We start from the raw sequence: 17,712 nt of genomic DNA, 5'->3' as shown, positions 1-17,712 counted from the left end.
CGCCCCTCTGCACCTGTTTTAAGAACACTTTCATTCGACTAATTGAATGAAGCAGCATTTGTGGCATACCATTTCTTTAAATCCTTGAAAGACTGAAAATCAGGAATAAGCACAGAACATTCATCAAAGTTTCCCTCCAACACATGCACATTATTTGTGGGACTTCCAGAGGTTCTCTAAGGTACCTGGAATCGTCCTCTTGATATTGCCCTAATTGTGCAAATTATCAACACAACTCAGTATGTACATCCAGATTTCAGAAGTCTTTCCTAACTATTAGCCTTATTTGCGTAAGAGCTTGTTAGAAGTGTGTATTTGAGGGGCGCCTGGGTGGCGCAGTCGTTAAGCGTCTGCCTTCGGCTCAGGGCGTGATCCCAGCGTTCTGGGATCGAGCCCCACATCAGGCTCCTCTGCTAGGAGCCTGCTTCTTCCTCTCCCACTCCCCCTGCTTGTGTTCCCTCTCTCTCTGGCTGCCTCTGTCAAATAAATAAATAAAATCTTTAAAAAAAAAAAGAAGTGTGTATTTGAGTCCAACAGTGGCAAAACCTTGTAGGAGAACTCTGGGGGAAATAAAGACTACAGTACAGAAAATTCAAGTTGAAATTGATTAAAGAAGGTTGTTAAAAAAGAAACCCACAGTTTTGTTCACTACCAGTCCTGAAGCTAGAGCACTCTATATAAACCCTTCCCATCACCACAGTGAGCAACAGAAAAAAATTATTCTGATGTTTATAATATCTGGTATCAAAAGTATGGCCACTCAGAGATCAGTTTAGTTTCTCCTTAATTAAAAATTCTCTCCTCTGTTGAATGTATTCATTATTTTTCCTTAAAAAATATTTTTGCTACAGGCAGATGATATTAGAGTAGATAGAGCCTTGAAAACAGTTTCATTAACAATGGAATTAACAGCAGTGTTTAATTTATAAATGTAACTCATACAAGTAGTCTTGGAATGGTTAAATTGCAAAACTACAGAAAGAAAGAAGGAGAAAAACATCTGATTGTGAAACACAAGATATACTAGACAATGATTTCTGCATGGAGAAGAATTTTACTTGACAGACAACATAAGCATTGTTCTCTTCCAGTCCTAAAGCTAGAACACTTTCATATAAACCCTTCCCACCACCACAGTGAACAACAGAGAGAAAAATTCTGATATCTGACTTGTAGCAGGCATTTTACAGAGCTTATAAATCTGTATCCCAAGCATCTCATGGAACTGTAGCATAGAAAATAGGAAAAGGAATAGCTATAAACATACAGGATATTTAAGATGAAACTATTAACATTTGCAGAAAGAAAGAGAGAGAGGGAGATCTTAAAAGTTCTAGGACAAGGAAATGACTATTTGTTTATATCCATCATGACCACAGAATTAACCAAGAACTGGATCGGTGGACAACATAGAATAATGTAATAGTAAGAGTATAAGAGCATTCAACTAAGGATGCAACAGAATTGTCCTTTAGCCATACCTAGTCTTATTCTTCCACCTGGGCAATAGGGTCTCTGCACTAGGCTTCTGCTTTTTGAGCTTTTCTGACTGTATTCCTTTTTGCAAGGTGTGGAGTCCACAGGACTGAGATGACACACACACATGCTCTGGCACCTGGGATCTGGAATTCTCTGCCAAATAGCTCTGAACCTGCTTCCCGAGCTGAATGGGTCTATCCTTTTTAGTGTAGAATGTGTTATCAGGGTATGTAAGAAGTAGCCATCAGTTGGAGAGCTGGTGGAAGGAGCTTGGGTATATAGCTCCTTGAGATACAATATAGAGCTGGGGATAGAAAAACAAATGGGGCAGCTGTGGGCTTGTTGGTTCTCCAGCTCCTCCAAAGTGACTTTGAATAATCCAGTTTAGTAATTTTATTTTATAATTAGGGAACTGAGGCCCAGAAAGACATCATTTAACACTAACTGATAATCTGTCCCACACCAAAATAAAAGTAATTTAGTTCGCCTAAAAGATAGTTCTTAATAAGTGCTAGAATTTTTTAAAAAGTGATTTTCAAAATTTTTGTTCCATACATGATGTTCAGGTTTTGAGGTTAAATGTATATTGATTATCCAAATGCAGATATGTCTAAGAGATACACAGACATACATTTTAAGCTAAGCTGGTTGATAGCTGAGAACTTTGAAACTGAATACAACCTGTAAGCCTATAGTTTGAAAGGCAAGAAGTAGGGGCAGGGTGAGGCGGTGTGCTGGCAAGTGAGCTGGGGAAAGCCAAAAAATTTTGCATACTAGATAGTTTTGCCTACGGCCAATCCTATGTGCAGGGAAATGCTGATTGGAGAAAAAGTGGCCCAGTTGTTGAAACTGCAGCATAGAACATGCTTTGTGGCAAACAGGAAGTGACAAAAATAACCACCTTTTCAACACAAGCAGCAGATTTAAATGATTCACAATGAATTTTTCATCTATCAATTATATTGCAAACTAGAAAGTCATGGATAACAAGGATGCTTCCGTATGTCACTTCAGGGGACTGTTTAAAAATAGAAGACTGCCGGAAAACAGGAGAAGCATAATCAATACTGTGATTAATGGCAGTAATTTCACACAAACATCTGGGCAATTAAAAATGCTCTTTTTAAGGTGTTTCGCATGCGACTGGTGAAGGAATGAATGAGTTTCAAATCAAACATCACTGTCAGTGTATTGAATAATTGACAACCACAAACAAATTCAAATTGGAACAGTTCCAGCTGTCAAATCTGTAATAAAAAGTCTTCTTTTATTTAGAAGAAAATACACTTTGGATCACCTTTTCATTCTACAATCCTTGTTCATTAAATTCAAAGCATCCTGCCAAATACGTACACACGTACATAACCATCTATTGTGTCCCCAGACTTTGGCTTGGCATTATGGGAAATGATAGGATTGTGTCACATGGCCCCTGCTCCCAGGAAAGTTAAGATTTTTGTTGGCTAAGCAATTAATATTCTCAGGACAGGATTAGCCAACAATAGCAAATGACTGTGTTTCCAAACTTTGGCCAAACATCAAAAATATTTGAAGTGTTTGTTAAATTTAAGTCAGCAAGCCTGAGGTGGAACTCAGGAATCTATGACCACTCAGTGCCTTAAATGTTCATTATAATTAGCAACCTTTGAGAAACACTGCAGTACCGTGTTTAAGAAAATATGATGTGAAATCAATATCTAAAATGCGTGATTTAAGAGATGAAATTATTTTACTCCAAAATAGCCCCCAAAAGAACTGTTGTAATAGCAGTTTATCCATGTTACCATAAAAGTGTTTGTTTTTTATGAAGTCTTGTCATCTTAATAATCCTTTCATTTCAGTCATCTGTAGAATCCTGGAACATTTGAAAAGGACTAGTAAAACAATAATTTTGTTTGATCCTTTTGGATTAAAAGGATCAGGGAGATGACTTGACTGCTTCCCAAAATTTAGTTAGTGATTCGTTGGACTCCTATCCAGCTCTACTCACCACACTACACTACCTCTCTCAGTTAAAAGTGAGAAAAAGTGAAAGTGGTACTATTAGTTAAAATATTTTAGTAGCTTTGCTTCTAGTTTAAAAACTTGGATATCTACTAACAAGCCAGATGACAATGTCACATCTCTTATATTCAGAAAAAAAGTGTTCTTACATCTAAAGTACCATATTTTATAGTCAAAAATTCAAACCATGAACAATGCCATTAGTTAAGTAGGTATTAATTTTCATAAGGAGAAAGCATTGTTGTGAAAATGACTACTGTTTCTAAAAACTAAGACAAAGAAGAATGTCCACTGGCAAACTGGTTACTGTGATTCCAATCTTGTCCCCTTCAACTCCCAGATCATCCAGTGAAACTATTAGCCACAGTCTGTGCATCAGTGTAGAAACTGCAGACCATCTCTCTTCTAGCAAAGTGAAAATTTATCACTGGAAGAATTTCTTTTCCCCACTCTCCTTCAGAGCCACTCCTGAGTTGGACTCTTAAGCTACAAAAGCCCTCTTCTTTGGTACAAGCATTTCAAGTAACCCATACAACAAGCTGGAAATTTTCCCTCTTGTTTGCTGCTGTAACTTGAGGGAGGGGTGATTTTGCAGCAGTACAGGTAAATTGGGAATGTGCATTACTTTTTCATGCACCTTGTATATTCATGACTTTCTTGGACTTTATCCAGTATATACCACTTCCCCTTGATAATGGAGTCCTGCTGACTTGCTTAACTTTTTGGCATGGTACATCAGATATTCAGTTCATGAAAAGTGCCAGTACTTGTGGTTGGTGGTTTAATATCTAATACAGCACAGTAAAAAGTCAAGAATTATTTTTCAAAATGAGAATAGTTACTTGATTAAAAGTGCATGATTCTTATTACAGAGCTCTGAAGATTTCTCTTCTCACAGATTGCTGTATGTTGAGTCTTCTAAAGACAGTTTGAACATAAGAAGATGCACTGGGTAAAGATAGCCAGATAGCAGATTGTTTACACTGTGAGCAAATACTTCTTTCTCTGAGCTCCACTCAAATTTAGCAGTCTCAGATTATTGAGTAAATGAGTTAAAGAGTTATATCCACAATAGTACATTGCCTCTTTCTTGATGGTAGTGTCTATAATGTATAGCAACTTATTAATAATTTATTATTATTAATATAGAGAGAATATTCTGACATGCCCTGAATAATTAGACATCTAGAAATTTCTTTGTATAGGGCAGACCTCTTTGTCCCATATTCATATCCCATGTGTTGACATGTATGCATGTGCATCTCCTGGCTGTTCTATCAGCATTCTGTCATCAGTGTAGTTGGCAAGCAAGAATTCTATGTAAGGGTAAGAATGATTTATCTCCCTTCAAACTAAAATATAACACAGTTTTGACATACCATGGTGGCAATATGGCAAAGGTATACTCCTGTGCTTGCCAACGGAATGTGATATTCTGTACTAATTGGAATCAACAAACAAACAAAAATCATCTGTTAGTTCAGTAGCTGCGAGTTAAGTGACAGGGACTGTAAAGTTTATTCCAGTACAGAGATTACATCTGGAAATCCCATGACAATTTAAATCATCATCTGATTATCATCCAGACAATCCACCATCATTCTCCAGAACGCATTCATATTCTTCACTGGCTAGGGCAGAGTATTAAATGGTTATGCTTTAAATTTTTCAAATCTTTGATGATCGCTCTAAATTTTTAATGCATTATTCCAGAGATATAGTTTTAATTTTTGTATGAATAGGGCACCCTGGGAACTTCCACTGGGTCCTACTTATTATAATCACTCTTCACTTAGATGGATACCTGAGAAAAGACTACCAAATACTAAAGGTAATATTCCCAGTTCATTAGGTAAATAACCATAGTGTATGTTGGGATCCTTTAGGAGCTATCTTGAATCAGAATCTCTCTCTGTAAGAGGGAGGCCTAGAAGATCAGAGTTGCTATTTGGATCCATAGGAATTTGAGTTAGAGCAAAGTCCATGTTAAAAGATCCATGAAAAGACTGGCTCTTTATCTTACTCAGGAACATGTTTATCCTGGAATATGGCCTTTAGGAAAGGGAAAGGGAAAGATTCACTGTCACAATTGTGATAATATTGAAAGGTTCTTCCTCAAGGGTAAGCAGATGCTTCATTTTTATTTCAATAGATGTTGACTCTCTGAACCATTTAGGTCTGATAACCGATTCAGGTCAACTGAGAAAGCTCTAGATCTCTAATGAGGTTTCAGTCAGGCCTCGGTTCACTAGATTTATTATTTTTATCAGTTCTACACTTCAGATAGAACTTTATGGGATGGTATTTATTTTGCTTTCAGGGGCTTTTATGACTAAATAGCTACCTCCAGAGATCCACCGACTTTAATGGTAACCACACACCCCTTATGCCTCTAGTGATCAATTACTGTTACTTGGGCTTTTCTATTCTGGGAATCTATCATTGAAATAGTAATAGAATCCTCACTGAAATAGTAAACCCTTTCCATCTATAGTTTCTCTTACTAGGTTTCTGACTTAGCAGAGAACAACCACTAAAAAGTTCTTCAAAGTGGATGATGCCCCTCCTCCTATCACAGAAACTGTCTTCTGGGCCCTCATCTGAAATTATGGTTTGGTGTGGTTGAGTGAGTTACATATGATATATCCACCCCGGCATTCCATCTCACTAAGTCTTCAGATCCTCCTTCTTTATTATACCAAGGAATTTTTGGCATCTCATCATCAATTATGTGAACCAGTCTTGATTCCAATTGTATAATATTCCCTGCTGTTTGACCTAGTTCATTTGTTATAGAACCTCTAGTAATTAAACCATATTGGTAAAATTAGCCAGTTAAAAAATATGTTATTTCCTTTTTGGTCTGGCCCCTTCAGAGTCCATTCTCCTACATATTCCCTAGAACTTGGATACATAAAGTAGCTAAATTTTATAACTTTGGTATGTAAGCTGTTTCCTCCTGTGTTTGACATTAAAATTAATTCCTCCTCAGGGCATGTTAGAATATGACTCTAGCTTTTAGATCTGGAGACAATTAAGGTGGGGGAAAGAGATACTTAAGCTCATAGTGGACTGGAAATTTGAGAATACTCTGAATACTATAAATCTTCCAATTTCAATGACTGTAGTTCTGTCCTTTAGCAACTCAACTGTCCATTTTATGTAATATATCTAATGAAGCTGTGAATTAATGGATATTGAAATTTGGCAACATACTGGATCAAACAAGGGTTTTATTTTAGTTCACTCAAACCTGTGGTTGCAAAAGTTAAGACATTCATAGGAAGTCCTTAGTTTTCAGTAAATGCCTAAGGAAGAAAATATGAATTTAACTTCTACTTTTCATTCTTTAAGCTTTCATATGTTGTTGAAAGTAATATCTTTAGCTTATAGTCTCTAATGTCCTTGTGTCTTTCATACAGCTATGTAACAGTAGCAACTGGGTCTTCTGAAGCCTTGCCTTCAGTTATACCTTATTCCAGGTAGTGTAGGTGCTGACTTGATTGATTTATCTCCATCTTCCATTACGTATCAAAATATGTATCTTTTTAAAATAATTTTCACCATTCATTGTCTAATTAGGGCAGATAAATCATTCCCAATTCTCCTATCTCACTAAGCTTCTACTGCCGACAACTGTTTCAGTCAAGGGTCTTAGTAGCATGCTTAAGAAAACCACTGTGGAGAAGTAGAAAGCAATACAATAATAGGGAACTTTAATACCCAACTTACATCAATGGACAGATCATCCAGACAGAAAATCAATAAGGAAACATAAGCCTGAAATGACATGTTAGACTTGATAGACTTAACAGATCATTTAAAGAACATCTCATCCAAAAGCAACAGACTACATATTCTTCTCAAGTGCACATGGAATCTTTCAAGATCATATGTTAGAGCACAGAACAAGTCTTAATAATTTTAAGAAGATTCAAATCATATCAAGTATTTTTTTGATCACAGTGGTATGAAACTAAAAATAAATTATATGAAAAAACTGGAAAATTCACAAATGTGTGGAGATTAAACAACATAGTACTGAATAATCAGTGGGCCAAAGAGGATATTAAAGAGAAATTTAAAAAAACATTTCTCAGACAAATGAATATGTAAATCCAAACATACCAAAATGTATGGAATGCAGCAAGAACAGTTTAAGAGGGAAGTTCCTGCCTGTGTTGAAAAACAAGAAAAGTCTCAAATAAGCGACCTAACTTTACACCTCAAGGAACTAGAAAGAGAAGAACAAGTGAAGCCCAAAGTTAGTAGAAGGAAGGAAATAAAAAAGAGCAGAAATAAATGAAATAGAGACTAAAAGGACAATAGAAAAGGTAAGTGAAACTAAGAGCTGGTTCTTTGAAAGAGAAACAAAATTGACAAACCTTTAGCTAGATAACTCAAGAAAAGGAAAGGACTCCGATAAATGTAATCAGAAATGAAAGGGGAGATGTTATGACTAATACCACAGAAATAAGGGACTATAATAAACAATCATATACAAACAAATTGAACAATTTAGAAGAAATGATACATTCTTAGAAACATAGAATCTACCAAGACTGAATCATTATGAAATAGAGAATCTGAACAAATGAAAGTCCAGGACCAGATGGGTTCACTGGTGAATTCTACCAAACATTCAAAGAAATAATAACAATTTTTCTCAGACTATTCCAAAAATAAATAGGGAGGGGGGGAAACTCTTCTAATTACATTTTGTGAGGCCAGCATTACCAGAACTAGGCAAGGACACCACAAAAAAGAAAATTACAGGCCAATATCACTGATGAACACAGGTACAAAAATCCTCAACAAAACCTCTGCAAACTGAATGTAACAATACATATTAAAGGAATCATACACCACAATCAAATGGGATTTACTGCAGGGATGCAAGGATGGTTAACTTCTGCAAATCGATGTGATACACCACATAAAAAAAGGATAAAAATCATATGATCATCTCAATACATGCAGAAAAAAGTGTTTGACAAAATTTAGCATCAATTTATGATAAAAACTCTTCAAAAAATGGATATTGAGGAAATATACCTTAACATAATGAAGCCTGTATGACAAGCCCACAGACATCACACTCAGTGGTGAAAACTTGAAAGAGTTTTCTCTAAGAAAAAGAGAAGGACATCCGCTCTTGCCACTTTTATTCAATATATTATTGGGAGTCCTAACCAGAGAAATTAGGCAAGAAAATGGAAAAAAAACATTGAAATTGAAAAGGAAGAACTAAAACTGTTAAAGTTTGCAGATGACATGATGCTATGTAAAGACTATAGACTCCATCCTAAAGATTCCATCAAAAAACTATTGGAACTAATAAAAAATTCAGTGAAGTTGTAGGATACAAAATCAGTACAAAAAAATCTGTTGCATTTCTTCGCACTAATAACTATAAGAAAGAAAAATTAAGAAAACAATCCCATTTACAATTGCACTAAAAAAAATAACCTAGGAATTAATATAACAAAGGAGGTAAAAGACATATGTTGAAAACAAAATATTAATAAAATAAATTGAAGAACACACAAATAAATGGAAAGGTATCCTGTGCTCATGGATTGGAAGAATAAGTATTGTTAAAATATCTGTATTACACAAAGCAAACTGCAGACTCAATGCAATCCCTATCAAAATTCTAATGATATTTTTCACAGAAATAGAATAATCTTAAAATTTATGCACACACATATGTACATACATAATAGAAAATTATTTAGCCATAAAAAAGAATGAACTCTTGCCCTTTGTGAAATGGATGGACCTCAAAGGCATTATCCTAAGGGAAATAAGTCAGGCAGGGAAAGACAAATACTGAGTGATCCCTTTTATATGAAGAATCTGAAAAACAAATTAAAAAAAAACTCATAGATACAGAGGACAAATTAGTGGTTGCAAGAGGCATGGGGCAAGGAGTTAAAGAGAAATAGGTGAACTGATTTTTTGTTTAGTTTACATACATTGAATAAAAATGGAAAAAAATAAAATAATTCTGCCTGACTTTATCCAAAAAGAAAAATGAATTAAAAGAGTAGTGGGTGGCTCATAGAATCACCAAGTAGGCTGGGCAAAAAAGATTTAGAGGCATCAAATCTTTTCATGATCTAGCACTTGCCTAAATCTTTGAGCTTATCTTTTATAACTCTCCTTCATGTACATGTAATTAATTTTCCCAAATGTGCTATGCTCTCCCACACTTGTATGCCTTTCTATAAATTATAACTTTTGCCTAAAATGCTCCTTTCCTGTTGTTCACTTGTTAACCTACTTTTTTTTAATGCATTACCCTTTTCATAAAGTTTTTCATGATAATCCTAAATAGAGTCACCATCTAGATTCTCATGATTTTGTTATAAGATTTTTCATATTACCCATCATATGTTATGTTACATTGTGCTATGTGTTTTATGTTATATAATATGTTAATTACAATAAGGTACAATAATTTAAGCAAATTTGACTCCCCTACTTAACTTTGTACATCCTGTTCCCTGTCCTAGGTAATATTTAAAATGTAGTAAAGATTTAATACCAAAGGAACAGACAAATGAACCAATAATCATTTTTTCAGAAAGAGTAATTTATGATTTCACTGTAACACCATTACATTGACATATAACATGTTAAAAGTTATAAGTTTTTCTTTAGAGCCTACAAAAATTTGTGTCAGATCTTAAATATAACCTATTTCTTCAGGATTCTTACTTTCTGGTAGGGCAGATGACCTAGAGTTGGGTGACATCCTGTTTCAATTTAATTTTACTGACTATTACCCCACTAACCCTTCCCTTGAAGAATATTTTTCACACTCAATAAACTGAAACATCTATCTTTCCTAAGCTGTCATCATACAAAAACATTTGACCAAATATCTCCCTAAGGCAAGGGTCAAGTGTCCTTGAAAAGCAGTTGCCAAGATTTTCATTACTCCCTTTTTTCTCTGCCAACTGAGGGACCACAAACACTATAAAAGAAAGGTGGAGAATGGAAGTGGGTAAAAAGAAAAACTGCAGTCAAATTAATATGATTAATGACCAGAGGCAGAGGGAAAGCAGTGGAGTCACGGGCAGAGCATCCTTAGGTTCACGCAGATTTTGGACCTGCTGACCATAGATAGTTTTTGTGCTTTAACTTAAACTTTCTATTACCAGATTAATACAGTTAAGTCATTTAAAACATCATTTAATGCTGAAATAACACTATAAAAATTACAAGCATTCCCACCCTTATCCCCCACTCCTCTTCTCTAAAACCTCTTTTAATATTTTTGGCTGACTTTTTTCCCCCTCTGGAATTGAACACCGCATTATTTCTAAGTAATACGTATGTACTTTAAATCGATTTCAGACATCGTCTCTTGATTTCCTGTTACGTTAGATGAAGACTAAACTGTCTTCCTCTGTCATCTCTTCTGCTTCCCCTCCTTCATCCTCTAAGTATAGTTTATTACAGTTTTTGATTAAAGATTCAATTTTTACATTATCATGCCTATAGCTATTCAGAACTGAGTTCTGAATTGGACCTATATTTTAATTTTTTAAAACTTCTCCTTAAATTAATATTTGCCTAGTTTTTACACTTGCTTCATTTTTTATTTTATCTACTGCTAATTATCCTTACACCTTATGTAAGTCTCTAGGTACAATTTCTCACAAGGTCAATCACATCAAGTAATCTATTGGTTTCATTTTGTGTTTATTTATAAATTATACACACACACACACACACACACACTCTCAGACACACCTACTAGAGTCATCCATTCTCCTATTTGGACTAGCTGCTCTCTAGGGCTGTTACTCTAGGATTTATCTTTGTGTTATTGTAGGACATTTCTTTGAATTTCTCAAAAAATGTAATCTTTATTCCTCGGATCTTGTGTGTTAGTATTCTTCATTTATTTTCTCGTTCTGATGGAGCATATTCCACAGTAGCTTCGTAGGTTGAAAAAAATGGCACAATGACAAAAGTCATGAAGATGGAGTCCTTAACATGCTTTTCTCTCGGTCTTGCTGCTCCAGTCTGAACTGCTTGTCTTTTATGACTGGTGCACCATTGTAATCCACCCTTTTGGATAATACCTTTACTTCTTTCTTCCTTTTGTTGAAACTACTGTTTTTCTGAATTCACTGTGTCTTGGATTTCTCATTATTTAGTGGAGTATATTGTATAGCTGAGAAATGGAACATGGGACGAAAAAAATTTAACTTTGTCTTCCAATCTATTGAGTTTTTAATTGTTCCTACCAATTTTTAATTTCTGTGCAGATGATTTAAAAAATTTTTCCTCTAAGAGATAATAAGGATTGTTTCAAAAGTTTTTTAATGATGAATAATCTGTTTCCTTCTTGTTATTTTTGTGTGTTTGTTTCTTTGGGTCACTATGATTGTTTGAACTTTTCTTTAGATACCTAGAAATCCTCAGTTGTCTGATTCTGTTTAACAGGAGGAAACAAAAAGCTAATTGGAAACACTGACTGTGCATGGGTGGGACTTGTCAGTACGAACTTTGATAAAGGGTAATCTTGCTGGCTTTTTGTTGGGGAAACCCTGATTACGTATTTTATTGTTTTTCCTCTTGAATTGGTCAGATTCACCAGAGAAGAGTGCTTCACTTTTTGCCTAAAGAAAATGACGACAACAACAACAACAACAACAACAACAACAACAACAACAACAACAACAAATTCTCTCCAAAACTAGCTGCTGACATCCCAGTGATGAAGTAAAGGAAGTTTGGAAGGTGTCTGTATTAACATTCCAAACATAGAAGTTCACTTTATCCTCTCTTTTTGGTAGAGAACACTGGCATCCCCCAATCCAGAGACCTTCTTTTACCATCTTCAAAGAACAAACCTTGAGTTATTGGCTGGGGAGAGGAAAAGCAGTTGCCCAAAGGCAGGGAGGCCTGGACAGAACCTAGAGTATTTACCTGTTTCCTATAAACTGTTTTCAGTTCTTAATTTATTCAGTTCTGTTCACCCCATTTCCACAGGTATTGGTGCTTCCATTCCCTGAGCCTTCTGCATTCTATGTGATGTATTTTGAGGTTGTTCTCTGATTGCTTCTTCCAGTTTAGGACTCCTTGGGTCCACTAAGCCAGTTACCAGATGTCCACTTGCTTCCAGCTTCCCAAATGTTGGTGTTGTCTTCTCTCCTGTATTCCCTTTTCCTGTCTTTTGGGGGAAAAAAGGAGAGGAGAGGAGAGAAAAAGGAAAGGAAAGGAAGGGAAGGGAAGGGAAGGGAAGGGAAGGGAAAGGAAAGGAAAGGAAAGGAAAGGAAAGGAAAGGAAAGGAAAGGAAAGGAAAGGAAGGAAAGGAGAGGAGAGGAAAGAAGAGAGGAGAGGGGCGGGGAGGGAAAAAAAAGAGAAAGAAAATCCATTTTCTAGTTCTAGTTTTAGTAGGGCTTTGGAGGAAGTGAAATTATATGCCTTTTCCTGATCCATCATTTGACCTGAAAGTGTTGCTATTGCTTTTAGACATGTTACATGCCAGGTAAAATCTATAAAGAATTCTCTGGTGAAAGCTATTGTTAGTGTAAAGGCCCAATAACTGTTCTAAGCAACAAATAACTTTTTAAAAATCTGTTTCTTGCTGTCGAACTGCTTATCTGTGTTGTCCCTTTTGTCTGTGACTTGACTCTTTCCCTTTTGAACCTGTCACCAAACTCTTACTTATCTTCTAGGTTGAGCACTATGTCGACATCCTGTCCTATAGATCCAACACTAGCCCTGCAGGAGTTTGAACTGCATTTCCCTTTGAGTAGGCAGAATGATTACTATTTCAAAGTCTTTTCACATTGTCTCTTTTATAAGGGAATATGATAATAAAATTAATAACCATTTCTCTTATATCTGTGCACACATTTAAGTAAGCAGAACATGATATTTTGAATATTTTATTTTTATTTCTATTTTTTTAAGTAGGCTCCAATGCCCAGTGTGGAGCCCAGCATGGGGCTTGAACTCACAACCCTGAGATCAAGACCTGAGCTGAGATCAAGAGTCAGACACTTAACCGACTGAGCCACCCAGATGCCCCTAGTTTTTTAATATTTTAAGTCCTGATAACAATTCTCTATTCAGTGGTGTCTCCCAAACAGTCTTCCCACTTTTACTTGGCTACTGTTGCTGGAAATTTTCCTCTGATTTAAAAGGTGATGATTAGAAGTAAAAGGTAAATATTATAAAAAGATTAGCCTAGACTTGAGGCTTTCTTTATAATTTAATAAGCAATATTTAAAGAGCTCTGGAAAAGTAATGCCTTGGAGAGAATCAAGGTCAACTGCTTAAAAAATTTTATCTTGGAATCAAACAATTTAAAATATTTTTATTCATAAGACTCCTAGAAAACAGGTTAGAGAATATATAACAAAGCAAAATAAAACTTCTGTAATAACAAAATTTAAAAATACAATTTAATTTAGTGTAGTAAACATTTCTAGATCTTCTTCATTCAAGACACTGAATTAGATGCTGCAGGACAAAAAAACAAACAAAAACAAAACAAAACAAACCAAGAAGAATGCGGTTCCTAAGAGCTTAGACATTCACAAGGAATAATGGTTTAAGTACACATAAAATTATAGATTTTGTCTAAATGTTGCATGAGTATAACCATATAACTTATTAAACTGGAAGACTTTTGAAGAGAAAGAGGGGATGCAGTATTAACAATTATACTGGGATCATCCTAAGCAAAACAAAATGCAAGGAGATAATATGAGGTTTCAAAGTTAGTGGAACTTTATCTGTTCAGCGAGGTCAGGGAAGGTAAAGAAGGGAAAAGTGGAAATTCAAAGTAGAGAGAACAGCATGAGTCAAATTATGGATGAGGGGTGGCAAATATTTCGATGGTTTAGGTATAAAAATATATACTGGTGAAAAAGGTTGAAAAGCAAGTTAAAAATAGATTTTTAAGGGTCTTCCTGTAAAATCTTAGTTTTAATAAAGGATTGGTATGATTCAAACTCTAATTTGAGAAGATTGTTTTGCCAGGAATGTGTAGATAGGTTAGAAGAAAAAGAAATTGAATTAGGCAAGAAGATTCAGAAGGGAAGAAGTTATGAACCCTAACTAGGACAAGAATGTCAAGGAGAAATTAGATGCTAATAATATTGTCGAAGTAGAATTCATAGACCTGCTAAATATCAAAAGGGGGACATCAGAGGAAAAGGGAAAGGCCAAGAACAATGTTTTCATTGATAAATAACCAAGAGAATTTAGTGCATTAATAAATAACTTGGGAAGAAGCATGCTTATTTTGGGGGGAAAAAGGGATGTTGATGCTTTACATTTAGTAGATTGAATCTGGGAAGCAGAAGAAAAATCCAGATTAGTTTGTCCAGCAAGTGGGTGGAAATTGTCAATCTGGATTTTGTGAGACATCATATCCACAAAGCTAAAGCCATGCTTGTGCAGAAGGGTCCAGGAGAGGGTGTAGAATAAAGGAGGTTAAGAACATACAGGGGGACTTAGGTAAATTCACTAGAATTAGTCAAAAAGTAAGATGGTAAGGGAAAAGATTTTTAAGCCCTAATATCTAGAAGCCAACATTTTCCTGAGCGCTGACTATGAGCTAGGTTCTATAACAGCATCTAGGTGTAGAAAAGGAGTAAGGAATGAATAGGTCTTGACCTGAAGGAGCAGAAGTATTAATAGCAGAATAACTATCAGTATTAAATACTCTTAAGGTAGGGAATTAGACTAGGTTTAGTTATAAATATATCATTTAAATTTAAAGAAATAAGTAGTGAGGAGTGCCACAAAATTATAAGTAAAGAATGAGTGTATAGAACACATGAAAGGAGTGAATTAAATTTTTTTTCAAGGAATAGAACAATTGGGTGGGGGGAGAGAAGAGAGAAAAAAAGGTGGAGTAAGGAGGAGAAGGAAGAGGAATGGAAGAGGGGAGAGCTAGTGACACTTTGGGGTAACTAATTGAAGGGGTGGCAGAGGGCATCAAACTGGGTTGAAATTATGCCCATTCAAATATCTCCTGTAAAAGATTTAAAATATGTGAACATTGTCATTCACCTCAATGGAATTTATGTTTCTATAGTGTGCTATATAGTGTCATTCTAGTTTGGTCCTTGAATATGGCAACAATCATGCAAGATAGGTCATATAATACTATATTTTGATATTAAATAAATAAAACTCAGGTACATAAGAAAAAGACTTTACTGGGTTAGATCTACATTTCTTGCTTTTTTTTTTCCTCTTTGATAATAAAAACAAGGAAGATTTATTCTTGAGTTCTGCCTGATTATTTATGGTTTCATATTGTTGACAGCCTTCTACAAATAAAAATGCAATATATTGTTGCTTGGCTAACCTTTTAGGTTCTCGTGGGCTGACATGTTCCAAAAGTCTGACAACCCTTATCTGTGAGTCTTCCTTTAAACTCTTTGAGATAGATACGCAAATTCTCAGGGATGCACTGAAGAAGCAGGTTTCAAAGACTGAACACAAACAGTCCTCTGTCCCTCTAGTCTACTGTTGATTATGTCAGACAATTAAATCCCTTGTGATTGTTTTGGTTACCTTGCTTCAGCGCTCCTTTTTTATGTGTGGATTAAAATTTATAAGATTAGTTTCTTGGTGCATCTTGATTTTTTCATGAGAGAACATATTTTTCTTCATTCCCAGTATGCATTCCTAATTCTTCCTAAAAGTCAGATGACCATTTGGAACTCTTGATACATACTAGATTTGATTTTTAGGAAACTCTTGCTTCAGCACTTGACTACATGCAAGTATTTGATATTTTAAGAGATTTCATAGTTGATCCCATGTTCAAGATAATTTATGAAAATGTAGATATGGAAATGTTTATCTTATGTTTTCTATGAGTCAGTTCTCGATTCATGGTTACTCATGGCCCTCCTTTACAGTAGTCCTGTCATTAAAAAAAAAGTTCTTAAATGGGATTCTCTCAAAGACTTTTGATATAAAAATTAACTCCTTTGATTAACTTTACCTAAGACAGTCATGATGTATGACTGTAAACAATAAATTATACTCACCTATCCAAAAATTAATCTTTATTCTCATTAGGTAGTGATGGAATCTTAACATATCCTACATTCACGGCTACTTGCCTGAAATATATCTGATGCGGTAATGCTTCCTGCTCCTGTCCTTGGCCCGTCACATGCATCTAGTTAGTCATTAAACAATTCTCCAGTTGATATGGCCAGTTTAATATACTTGCTCATTCTGGGAAACACAGGAAACTTGGCCTAAATTACTTAAGAATTTTCATTTTCTGTCTCATATTGATTAGGAAGAAATAGATAGTAAAGGCTACTGCTATAGATCACAGCCTCGATATTAGCTATAAATGTGTGTATCATTCATTGAGTAAAACCACAATGCCTATGAACTGTTTTTCTTTTCTCTTATTTATTGACAGTTTTTTTTTAATTACAACACAATGAATTGATGGTAAATACAGAAGATGCAATAGTATAAAAAGCCATTTAACCCTTCCCTAGGTTAAGACACTTACAGCAGACAAAAACTGCCCCACCCAAAATCCCCTCCTTGAATGGAAATAAAATAAATATAAATTAATAAATACAAAACAAATCACTGCACAGCCCTTAACTCTTTGATTGCCATGGCAAGAACCATGCTGATGATTCTAGCTTGTGACATTTGTGTGGTTAAAGGTTGCCGCAGCAGTCAAAGGGTTATAGCATTGTAAACATAAGTACTTTGTGGAAAAGTTCAGTCATGTTAATGGTCTACAGCGATGAGATTAATAGCATGACCCCTTGACCTTTAATGACGCAACATTATAAGGATTTGAAGAGATAGTAGCTTGGTGAGCTGTTACATAGACTAGTCAACCACTTTATTTAACAATGTGCTATGAGGCCTTGATTTACTAATAAAAGACAACTTGTGAATAATAAACACTGTTCAATGCATTGATCAATAAAATCAATGAAAAAATTAAGCACCACAAAATTTTGCCTGATTATATCTGACAGTCATAATACACTTTAGCACCATTTATTTAGCCTTATATTTGCACACAAACAAGCTTTGTGTTTGTCAGTAGAAGCTATCTGAAAATGTATGTGTGTGTATGTGTATGTACACATACACACACACACACACACACACCAGATTTAAGATGTTATAAATGTATAGAATCCTGTGTGGGCAAAAAAACCACTAACAACTTGCAAACCTTAAAGCTCA

General features: G+C 35.1%; 1 protein-coding gene across 1 annotated transcript in view; it reads left to right on the top strand.

Moving 5' to 3' along the window:
• LOC148109461 (uncharacterized) overlaps nt 1–15,656 on the top strand; it is a 44,948-nt gene extending 29,292 nt beyond the window's left edge. Inside the window, exon 5 of the mRNA XM_087864426.1 lies at nt 12,092–15,656. The gene's annotated coding sequence lies outside the window, so the exon portion shown is untranslated. The remainder of the gene's footprint in view (nt 1–12,091) is intronic.
• The last annotated feature ends 2,056 nt before the right edge of the window (nt 15,657–17,712 follow it).

This window comes from Ursus americanus, chromosome 9 (genome assembly GCF_024610735.1).
Source record: "Ursus americanus isolate L20-20 chromosome 9, mUrsAme1.1.p, whole genome shotgun sequence".
NCBI lineage: Eukaryota > Metazoa > Chordata > Mammalia > Carnivora > Ursidae > Ursus > Ursus americanus.
Note: the sequence above shows the minus strand (reverse complement) of the source record. Positions and strands in the feature narration are given on the sequence as shown.